The sequence below is a fragment of the Podarcis gaigeae genome, assembly GCF_964106915.1.
Source record: "Podarcis gaigeae genome assembly, chromosome: 14".
NCBI lineage: Eukaryota > Metazoa > Chordata > Lepidosauria > Squamata > Lacertidae > Podarcis > Podarcis gaigeae.
The window spans coordinates 40,336,207-40,347,204 of record NC_139690.1 but is presented as its reverse complement, the minus strand read 5'-3'; the positions used below and the strand labels follow the sequence as shown (position 1 = coordinate 40,347,204).

Genomic DNA, 10,998 nt, shown 5'->3' with positions numbered 1-10,998 from the left:
TCCTTTCCAAAGGGCTTGCACAGGAGAATGTCCCTGGGGTTAGGACTTCACCTTATGCCTTAGGAACCGTTCAGATGTAACGTTTTGAACCTGCAAAGTTGATTTTTGTTAAGGTTCTTTAGGAGGCATGGGGAAGCTCTTTCAGACTGAGGACCACATTCCCTCAAGGACAACAACCTGGAGGGGCATATGCCACTGTGGAGCAGATCTAGAGGCAAAAAGGGGGTGTGGCCAGGGGCAAAAGTAGGAGCGAGGGATGTAAGTCTTACCTTAGTACAGTAGGTTGCATTCCATCCAGGGATGGGGAACAGGTGGTCCTCCAGATGTTGCTGGACTACAACTCCCATATTCTCTGATCACTGGCCATGTGGACTGGGACTGAGAGTCCAGCAACAGCTGGAGGTTAGATATATGGCATCAGGTGTAGGGAGGTCTAATGGGCTTCATACGACCAGCAGACCAGAGGTTCCCCTATATCAGGGTACAGTACTACACCAGGCCATTGGCCATGCTTGCTAGGACTGATGGGAGCTGTAGTTCAGCAACAGCTGGAGGACCAAAGGATTTCCATCCCTGAGTGGAATGCAGCCTACATCTGGTGTTTTGCTTGCGTAGTTCCATAACAACCTTTCTGCCTCAGCCTTCCTTCTGCAATTCCTCACCACCACCTCTAACCAAGAGCTGAAAACATTTTATCAACTTTGTGATTTCACTGTTTGATGAAGCGCAGGTTATTTTTGAGATCATCCTCTGCAACGTTTTTCCAATGCAGAAAACAATTTAGAATGGGTCTTTAACTCTTAGATTCATCCAAGGAAATTTCTGTATGTTCCCCACCCCCCCACACACTTTCTCTCTCTCTGTCTATTTGGGAAAAGACAGCTGAAAAGCTATATACCTACTTCTCATTTCAACCCCCCCTCCCCAATGTCATTGCACCACAACTCCCACCACCATGGTCTTTGGCCATGATGGCTGGGACTGATTCGAGTTGGGACTCCAACAAGTTCTGGAGGGCACCAGGTTGCAGAAGGATGTTATATACCTTATATAGCTTAAGAGCTTCCTCAGAGCTCTGCTCAAAGATCCTTTGATACAGGGGTAGCCAATATGGTGTTATCTCCAGATGTAGCAGAACCACAACTCCCATCAACCCCCGTCAGCAGGGCCAACAGCAAGGGCTGAGAGGAGCTGTAGTACGACAACATATGGAGGTCACCATGTTGCCAAAGACATTTCGTGGACAGTGACCTGGAATAGGGCCTTTGAAGGGAGATCCATTCTGTTCCTGCCTCGATAGGTCTTAGACCAGGGATGGGGAACTTTCAAGATGTGGTTTCACTCCAGCTCCCCTCGGCCCCAGCCAATGAGACCAATGGTCAGGGATAATGGTTTATGAAAATATAAGCAAAAGATTCCATCTTTTTTTCTAACTCCCAGTGGGCGCACAGAATGCACTTACATGCCATCAGCTTATGATGAGAGCTATTTTTAATACAAATGTCTCTCGTACAACAGAAGAGGTCCAAGCTCTTAAGGAAAGCAACAGGCTGCTAATGAATGGAACGCCTTGAGTGAGGCCCAAACCTCTTTCAGGCTACAGTCTGTCTCTCTCGCTTAGGCATTTCAGAGACAAAAAAGGAAGGCGCCACTGAAGTTGTGCTTACCAAGGTCACATGGTGTGGCGATCACACAGGGTCCCCGGACGTTTCACCGTCCCTATTGATCCCTGTGCCACCACTTTATTTCTCGCTGCCACCACCCAGGCCCTACCTGGTAAAATACTGAGTCCAGTCAGGGTTAAATTGGAACATAAACTTCTGTTTATTTATTGCAGTTTAACAAGCGTGTGGTTTCATAAACGGTATTGGTCAATTACAATCATGGGGTGCCTATCCAGACCTATAACTTCCGCTACCTGCTCTCACTCACTAAACCACCTCTCAGGTATTTGCTTGTCTTTCTAGTTCCTAACTGTTCCTGACTCAGCTTATTTCACTGCACTAACTCAACCTACCCACAGACTCTATCCCAATTCACTCCCACTCCAACCACCCAACTCCCAACGAACTCCTCCCTTCACTTCTCTCAAAGCTGGTTTTATAGTCCCTCTGACTCCACCCCCTGGGTTCTGATTGGGTAACCTATTTAACTATTTCAACTCCAGCACTCTCATATGTTAATCGCACATGGTAGTAGTAGCTTCAGGCAATATTTCAACAGAAGCTGCCCTCATTGCTTCTCCTCGCTTCTCCAGCAGCAGGGGCAGGCAGGGCATCCTTGGAGGTGCCACCCCACAGGATTCTGCCGCCCAAGGATGCTGCCTCAGTCCGCCTCATGGATGGGCCAGCTCTGATTGGATTAGACGCCCTATTTCAAGAGATAGCCAAGAAGGCTCCTTCCAGAAGCTGTGGAGGCCAACTCCCATCAGCCCGGCCAGTGTGGCCAAGAGTCAAGGACTTTGGGAGTTGTAGTCCACAACACAGGAGGCAGACCCCAGCTGGACTCAATTCCCAGAATTACCAACAAGCTTTTTATCAACAGTGGAATGGACTCCTTAAAAGGGTGGTGGGCTCTCCTTCCTTGTAGGTCTTTAAACGGAGGTTGGATGGCCATCTGTCATGGATGCCTGAGTTGAGATTCCTGCATTGCAGGGGGTTGGACTAGATGACCCTTGGAGTCCCAACTCTACAATTCTGTATATAACTTTGGTCTTCCTCTAAACTGCAGCCAGCCTGGATTATAATCTCAGCCATTTTTTATAAAAGGCAATGCAGGAAAATCAAACAGAGAGGAAATTCTGAGCAACTGTAACCTCGTCAATGTCAAGAGCTGCCCCAAAATTCTCTTTTAAAGCCTTTCAAAGAGAGAGAGAGAAGAATGCCAGGCATATTTTGAAAGAAATAAGAACTAACGTTCCTCCATGGAAAGAACCCTCTCAAGGGACTAGAGATGGTTACGCTTCAAAGATCTCTGCTCGCAATACAGCAGGAGCTTTGAAGGGAATATTTAGTGGTTTTGGGCATCAAATACCCTTGTGCAACGCAGAGTGAAGCAAGGACATTTTTCCTGAAACCATCCTTTGGTGCAACAATTTCCCCTCCTTTCCTCTGACAGTGTGGAAGATCAAGCAGAGGAGTGACCAAAAAAAAAATCTGTTTTCTATAAAAACCTTTTTAAAAAAAGAAAAATCCATTTTCCAAGATTAAAGTAGGTGGAGGAGACCAAGTTGTCTGGCTGGTAATTCATCCACGCAGCCGTGGAACAGCTCAAAGCTCCCAAATTTCAGTAACCTGGAATAGCTTAGGTCACAACCTTCTATTTTTCTTTTAAATTGTTTTCATTGAAGATTTTCTTGGGTTACAAAAGTACATGCAGCGTCTCTGCTTTCAGTTCACAGAGTCCTTTCTACAGATCAGTTATATTCAATGTGAGGCTGTGGCGATCACACAGGGTCCCCGGACGTTTGACGGTCTGTTGATCCCTGTGCCACCGCTGTGATTGCTTCCCCGCTGCCACCAACCCGTTTCTCTCAGGTACACACAGAGTCCAGCCAGTTGTTAACATTAAATCAAATAAGCTAGTTTATTTTATAAGCATTAACAAGGTTATGGTTTCAGATAATTTTTCTTGTCAGTTTCTTAATCTTAGTTTCTTTACTGACCTATACCTTCCTAATAATTTCTAACTGATTATTCCAACTGTCTATCTGACTCCTAACAGTTCCTCTTACTCTCTCACATCAAAACTAGACCAACCCACAGACTTATCCTCCCTCTTCCTTCTCCAACTCCCAACTGACTTCCAAACAACTCCAACTCTAACTCCTCCCCTTGGGTTCCCACTGGCCAATCACTTCACACTCATTTAACTCTTTCCTTATGACACCTAGGAGGGCAAATGCCACAGAGGCACTCATGTTATAGCCAGTATAAGTTTGGAGAAGAGGAGAGGTGGGGAGGAGGGGGAAGAGAGAAGGGGGGATGCTAAACTTTTGTTCTTTTACATAGTGTATGTGTGAGATTTTTGTGTCACTGTCACAAGATGAGGTTCTATTTCTATTCATTTATATTTTATCGCATGTGGTGGTCTTGTAGTAAAGTTAAGGGAAATGATATACAATGAAATGAAAAGGATGTTTAAAATAACGTGTGTGTTTTTTTAAAAAACACAGAATCCTTTCTCTTGGGAATTATAGAGATAGAACTACCTAAATTGTATAGAAATTTATTCATGTATGTGACTACAGCAGCAAGAATGTTACTTGCCCCAAAATGGAAAGAAGAAGAAGGCCAAGCAAAGGAGGAATGGACACAAAAACTTATGGAATATGCAGAAATAGCGGAAGAATAAGAAATCAAGATAGGAAACTTTTTATAAAAGAATGGAAATGGTTTATGGAATATTTACAGATAAATAGTAAACAGATAAAAACACTGGCAGAGTTATTGCAATAGCCTGCAGCTACATAAGAGTATATATATAAGTAAATGAGTAAGTTAAGTTGGATATGCAGAAGATATTAAAAATAAATTTATGGAACCGCAGAAAGAGGGGAAAGGAAGTCAGGTTTTAAAATGTCAAAATGATTGTAAAATCATTTGTAAAAATCCATCCTCCAGGATGTAACCAATTTGAGCTTTGGCGTTGCTACAGTTTCTTCTATTTTCAACAGTTCTACTTTGGGTTCTGCTGTTTTCAAATAACGTTTTCCTACAGCCTTCGTCTTTAGTAAGGATTTTAAAACATGGTAGCGAATTTCAATGTTTGCTAAGGCAGAATAGTACTGTAACAGATCAAGGTTTCCTAATACAACAAACTGGTGTAAAGAACCCAGATTCACATGCTGCAAAGCCATCCCAATGATCATTTGTTTTGCATTTATTGATCACCACCATCACTTTGCTATTTACTAGGCTTGATTACATTGGTTTCTCATTTTCATCTCCATCAAAACTTTTATAATTCTTTATTGATTCATCTGTTTAGTATATAACGACTCCAGAGCTACATGTCATGAATTCTCTTTTACCTTTTTTGTTGCTACTCTTCTCGTTGCAACAACGGAGTTGAGAGGGACCTCAAAGGCCACCTGCCCTGTTGCTGCTGAAAAATGCTGAAAACTGTATTGATACAGTTTTGTCCTGTATTCCAGGTCTTCTCTCTCTCTCTCTCTCTCTCTCTCTCTCTCTCTCTCTCTCTCTCTCTCTCTCTGTGCCAAGTTAGGGATCATCTCCAAATGCATGCGTTTGAAAGGATGCGTGAAAAGTCATGGGTCAGGGTAGCCAAGCACAGAAAGATTTACAAATTCACGTGTATGTGTGTGTGCACGTGCACGTGTGACAAATTCCAGAGGGGCCATCCTGTTAGGCTGCAATAGATGGTAATGGATTGCTCTGTCTGAAGTCACTTCAGATGGGCGGGGGAAATGTCCCCCAGCCGCTCCATCCCACCCTGTCCTGTATTTTGCCATAACAAAGGAGATCATATGAGAAAAGTCAGTTAAAGGAAAGTCTCATCCCCTTGGGAATCATCTCAATGAGTGGAGAGTTCCCAATGTAAAAGGGAAAGGCGCATCACATAAAAGTCGGGGGGGGGGGCTGCAGTTCCTAACTATACTTATCTGGGAGTGAGGCTCATTAAGTCCAACAACAGGCCTTCCTTCGGATGGCACGCGGCTCTGAAGGCGCATCTTTCCGGCGGGAAATACAAACCAGCCAGCCAAGTCCCCTCCCCGTCCAACCCTTCTGCTCCGGAGTGGCCGTTCCATGAATCCGGCTCGGCGCCCGTTCCCTTTCCCACCCGCGCGCGGCTCGGGGGGCGCTGTGGGCCGCGAGAGGCCTCCCAGGAGCCGGGCGAGAGGAGGAGGCGGTGTCGGAGGCGGCGCTTGGCCGGGGCGGGGCAGCTTGGACGGCGCGCCCGGCGGGGCGCAGGCAGCTCAGACGCGGAGCAGGCGGCGAGCGAGGCGCGGTGGCCAGGGCGCACGGTCGGGGCTGCCCAGGGTGTCCTGCGCGCGGCGGCTGACCGGAGGGCGCCCCCCAGGCGCCTTCGCTGCTCCTCCTCCTCATCTCTTCCCCATGAGCCGGGCTGGGGGGCTGGCCGTGCATGTTGCTGCAACTGCTGGGGAGGCGGCGGCGGCGCCGCGGACGGGTCTGCTGAGCGCTCCGCTCCCCGCGCCCCAGCCGCGAATGTGACCCTGCGCTCGGCTTGTGCGCCTCGGCTCTTGCGCCTCGCCACCCGGCTACTCCCAAGGAAGGAAGGAGGCAGCCAACCGGCCGGCCAAGGGTGAGAGAGGCACCGCGGTGGGGAGGTGGGTGAACGGGATGACACGGGACCCTGCGTATCGTGAGAAGGGGTGACGTGATAGCAAACGTGGGGAGGCGGGAAAGAAGGGGAATCTCTCCTCCGGACACGTGCAGCGGCGCTTTGCAAGTTGCTCTTGAAGCCAGCCCTCGGAGAAAAAGTGTGTGAGGGGGGAAGGGGAAAGCTGGGGCCACAGCACGGGCAGTTCACACGTTACACCAGGCAGAGCTGCCTCTGCACCGGTACTGGCGTGCGCTTGCCCGGCTCCTCGAAGGTGGACGCGGACTGTACACTCCCGCAACCTTCCGCAGGAAGGTCCAGTTCCAACGTTTGCGGGCACGGATCTGTGCGCTCGTTGGATGTAACGTGGGAATATCTCCGGAGAATTAAAAAGGTGGCGTCCACGTGCGTATGGGGAATAGTGGGTTTTCTTCCCCCCGACCCCTAACGTATTTATTTTTTAAAACTGGATGAAGAAGACTTGCATAACTTGTGTGGAGTTTTGGGGATCATGATGGAAGTGATTTGGGTCCCGTCCCCCATGGTATCGTGTGTAGACCCACAACCGAGACACTAGAGATACGCCGGGGGAGGGGCGGTGCCATAAAAGACCCGGCCGTCTGCAGGCAATTTATTGGGACTTCAGTTCCAGGGAGTGCAGAGAAACGTAACTTCCAAGTAAACTGCGGGTGGTAGGATTGCAAGCTTTTCTGTTACAGCCTGGTGCAATATGTACCTCTGTGTCTGTGTGTTTGTGTCTATCTAAAGTTGCACATGCACATCCCAAACCCCTCAAAATATTTGACGAGGTTGTTCTGCGTTACCGCATTGCATTGTTTTGGCTAAACAAAACGGAGTAAGTAAGGGGTGATTCTTTGAAGCTGTTGTTTAGGGGAGTTCAGAACTTACTGGAGAGCTGGGAGCCATTCTTGAGGTTATTACTCACAAAGCATAAGAGCAGTGTATAAATATATATGCTCACATTTGCTGAGCTCAAGAGAGAACTTTGGCTAGCTGGTTTGGAAGGGGGAGATTGTGCTCTTGTTTGTTTGTTTGTTTGTTTGTTTGTTTGTTTGTTTGTTTGTTGTGGGAGAATTGTTAAACCTTACTCTTAAGGAGAGCCAAATGGGGAAAGAAGTCTTGGGAGAGGAACAGGGTTGAGTTCAAGGTGCTTAAGAAAGCTACCTTTTACCAGACCACTAGCACAGTTACTTGCCAGGATTTCAGACATGGGATATCTCTCTCTCTCTCTCTCTCTCTCTCTCTCTCTCTCTCTCCAGCCCTATCTGGAGATGCCAGGGATTGAATCCTGGGACTTTCTGCCTGTAAAACAGATGCTGTGCTGTTGAGCTGAACCTTTCCCCCAATAAGCTATGGGTGGGTGAGCAGAAAACTCTCTCTGCAAAATGTGGTGCATTGACCTCCCTTTCCTGGCTGGGGGAAGGAGGGGGAGGAGGCAGCAGCTAGGTTTGTTCTCCATGCCTCCTTACTTTCTGTTAATGCTTTAATGGAGAGGTGGATAGAGAATATTCTTTGCATCCATAAGCAAACCGAGAACTAATCAGGTGCTGCTGCGTTTGGGGCTGGACTTGAGGGGAGAGGCCTGATGCCCCACACTGCAGAACAAGCAGGAAGCACCCCCCCTTCCATGCTTGGTGTGTTTGTGTGTATGTGCGTGTTTGTTTGTTTGTTTGTTTGTTTGTTTGTTTGTTTTGGAAGTATTGCATCTTGCCATGGGTGGGAAATGTTCTAGAGCCTAAAACTGCCGAACTGCAACACTGGAATTAAAGGTCATATAGAAAAAGGGAAAGAATCTGTCTGGCTTTTTTGTTCTGCTCTTCTTGAGGCTGGGGTGGGGGTGGAGGAGACCTGGGGGGTATGTGTGCTCCCCCTGCACCAGCACGTGGGTGCCTTTGTGAGATTAGTGGGACTAAGCTGTGTGCATGTGTTAGCTGGCTTTGAGGCCAGGTCTAAGTTCCTCTAACCACTATGCTGCACTACCTCTCTTGCTTCGTACTCGCTAGTATATGACATCAGCATAGTCCTATGCTTGCCTGCTCCAAAGTACTCCAAAGGAGAGTGAGTTCAGGACAGCAGTCTGTATCTTGCTGCAGAACCGAAGTCATGGGCATGGGATGGAGAGGGAGCTAAAATATGGGTTTGGATTGGGCAGATCTTTGAAGAAACCCCGAAGGGTGCTGCTGCATTTTGTCCTGTTCTCACAGTGGCTATCCAGATTTCTGTAGGAAGCCCCCAAGCACAGGAGCTGAGCACAACTCTCCCTGCTTGCGATTCCAAGCAAATAGGATTCAGAGGCAGACTGGTGGAGGTAGGACATAGAATCAGGGCTGGTAGCCAGAACTCGCATATGGACTTTCCTTTCCTTTCTTTCTGTTCCCTTGGACACAAGGAAGGGGTCAAGATGAAAGAGTGTCAATCAACTCCCCCCCCCCACTTCATGCAGATTCGGGGGGGTGCATTAGTGGCTGCTCTTGCTCTTTGCAAGCTGGGAAATAAGGGAACCCCTGGCAGGTGCAGCTGATCTGAATGCAAGCTTAAAAGCAGGCATAGGAAAACTCTGGCCCTCCAGATGTTTGGGACTACAATTCCCATCATCCCTGACCACTGGCCCTGTTAGCTAGGGATGATGGGAATTGTAGTCCCAAACATCTGGAGGGCCGGAATTTGGCTATGCCTGTGAACTGGCACTACTCCCCCCTCTGCTCTGCGTGGACCAGGGTCATAAACAGAGGTGAGGAACCTCCAGCCCAGAAGCCAGATGTGGCCCTCCAGACCTTTCTACCTGGCCCTTGAAGCTCTGCTCAGGCCACACCCCACCCAGGCCACGCTTTCCCTCCCTGGAATGTAGAATCATAGAATTGTAGCGTTGGAAATGACCCCAGGGGTCATCTAGTCCAACCCTCTGCAATGAGGCCTTTGCAGTTTGGTCATGCTTCCTGACTGCTTGGATGGAGGACAGAGGAGGGTGAGTTTGAAATCGGCTGCTGTGCAAAGGTAAATCGTGTTACTCCCCACCAACTTTAGCTTCTGATCCTGCCCACCACAGATGTGTGGCCTCTGTAAGGGAATGCAAAAAGGTTGGGTCTGAAAAAGGTTGCTGAGCCTGGAACTTCAATATGCTCTGACATCCGGTTCTCGAAGAGCATTTGAGATGCACCTTTTGGATTCATTTATATTCCCTGTGCCAATGTGCAAGCTTTATGGTTGTGCAGAACTCTTTCTTTGCCCCAGGAGGATTACGCATATTCCAAGATAATCAAAATCTCATGCTGAGCTCAAGAACGGGTGTGAAGAGCGAGGGGCCTTGACAACTGTGGTGGCTGCTTTTGACAAGTCATGCTTGTTCAGTTGTTGCTGCACAGTTATTGGCTTGCATTTATACCCTGCCTTCTTCCAAGGAGCACAAGTTGATGTATGTGGTTCCCTTCACCCCCATTTTATCCTCACAACAACCCTGTGAAGTAGGCTAGACTGAGACACAGCAACTGACTTCAGGGCCAGGTGAGGATTATATAGAATTGTAGAGTTGGAAAGGACTCATCTAGTCCTGGGTTTCCCAAACTTGGGTCTTCAGCTGTTGTTGGACTACAATTCCCATCATCCATAGCTTGGTCAGGGATGATAGGAACTGTAGTCCAAAAACAGCTGGAGACCCAGGTTTGGGAAACCCCGATATAGTCCAACTCGCTGCAATGCAGGAATATGCAGCTGTCCCATATGGGAATCGAACCTGCAACCTTGGCATTATCAGCACCATGCTCTAACCAACTGAGCTATCCAAGCTCTGGAACCCTGGTCTCCCCCTGGTCCTGGTCTGACACGCTACACACGCCGGCTCTTGATGCAGTGTGCTTATATGCAAAGAACTCGGGCAAAGCTCACTTGGTCCACAGCTGCGGCAGATTGACAGCTCTGATCCCACCCCCCACCCCCTTAGCCCAGATGGAACTGACATGCTATTGATCTTTGCAGCAGTGGCAGGGCAGGGGGAGTGGGGGCTTAAATGCAAAGCTTCATTATCATGACCACAGTGCCGCTGCTTCGAGAGAGAGAGAGAGAGAGAGAGAGAGAGAGAGAGAGAGAGAGAGAGAATTAGCTCCATAGCAGACGGGCAGTCTGGAGCTGAGACTCTGGGTGGGGGATTAGGCTGGATATAGGGCAGTCAGGAAAGAGGGGGAGGGGCAGGGGGCTGCATCCAGCATTAGGGGTGATTGATAGGGGGTTGAATGATGGGGGAGATCTGCTGGGGGTGTCGGCATGCCAGCCGCTGGAGAAAGATGGCAGATAAGACTGACATGATGGGATAGAGAATCGGAGAGGGGTAGGTGTCACCCAGAGGGGATTAAGAGTGGGGCAGGGTGGAGGGATGTTGATGCAACACACACTGTTTATGTGCTGTGGTGGGGAGAGTGAGATCATTGTTCATTTGCCTATCCCAGTTTCGGCACTGATCTGAGCAGCCACTTACAGAGAGGGCTGCTTAAGATAAATCTCACATTGCTTACATACTGCGGGTTGGAGTCAACCAGCTTCTACTCAGCTGAAATGAATGGGCCCTCGTTAGCCACAGCCGTTAATTTTGGGCAGAAGTTGACTATGACCTCATAGTCCCCTGCCCCAGAATCTCAGGAACTGCAGTTTGCTAAGGGTGCTGAGAGTTGTAGGGGTGAACTT

General features: G+C 48.5%; 1 protein-coding gene across 4 annotated transcripts in view; it reads left to right on the top strand.

Annotated features, from left to right (window-relative positions):
- Nucleotides 1-5,889: 5,889 nt before the first annotated feature.
- Nucleotides 5,890-10,998, top strand: part of GPRC5B (G protein-coupled receptor class C group 5 member B) — a 29,319-nt gene continuing 24,210 nt past the window's right edge. The window contains exon 1 of one of the 4 annotated variants that reach the window (XM_083711708.1): nucleotides 5,890-6,285. The gene's annotated coding sequence lies outside the window, so the exon portion shown is untranslated. Of the gene's footprint in view, nucleotides 6,698-6,976; nucleotides 6,996-10,998 lie in introns of those variants that run through there. The other 3 variants (XM_083711710.1, XM_083711709.1, XM_083711712.1) reach the window with 3 other exon arrangements.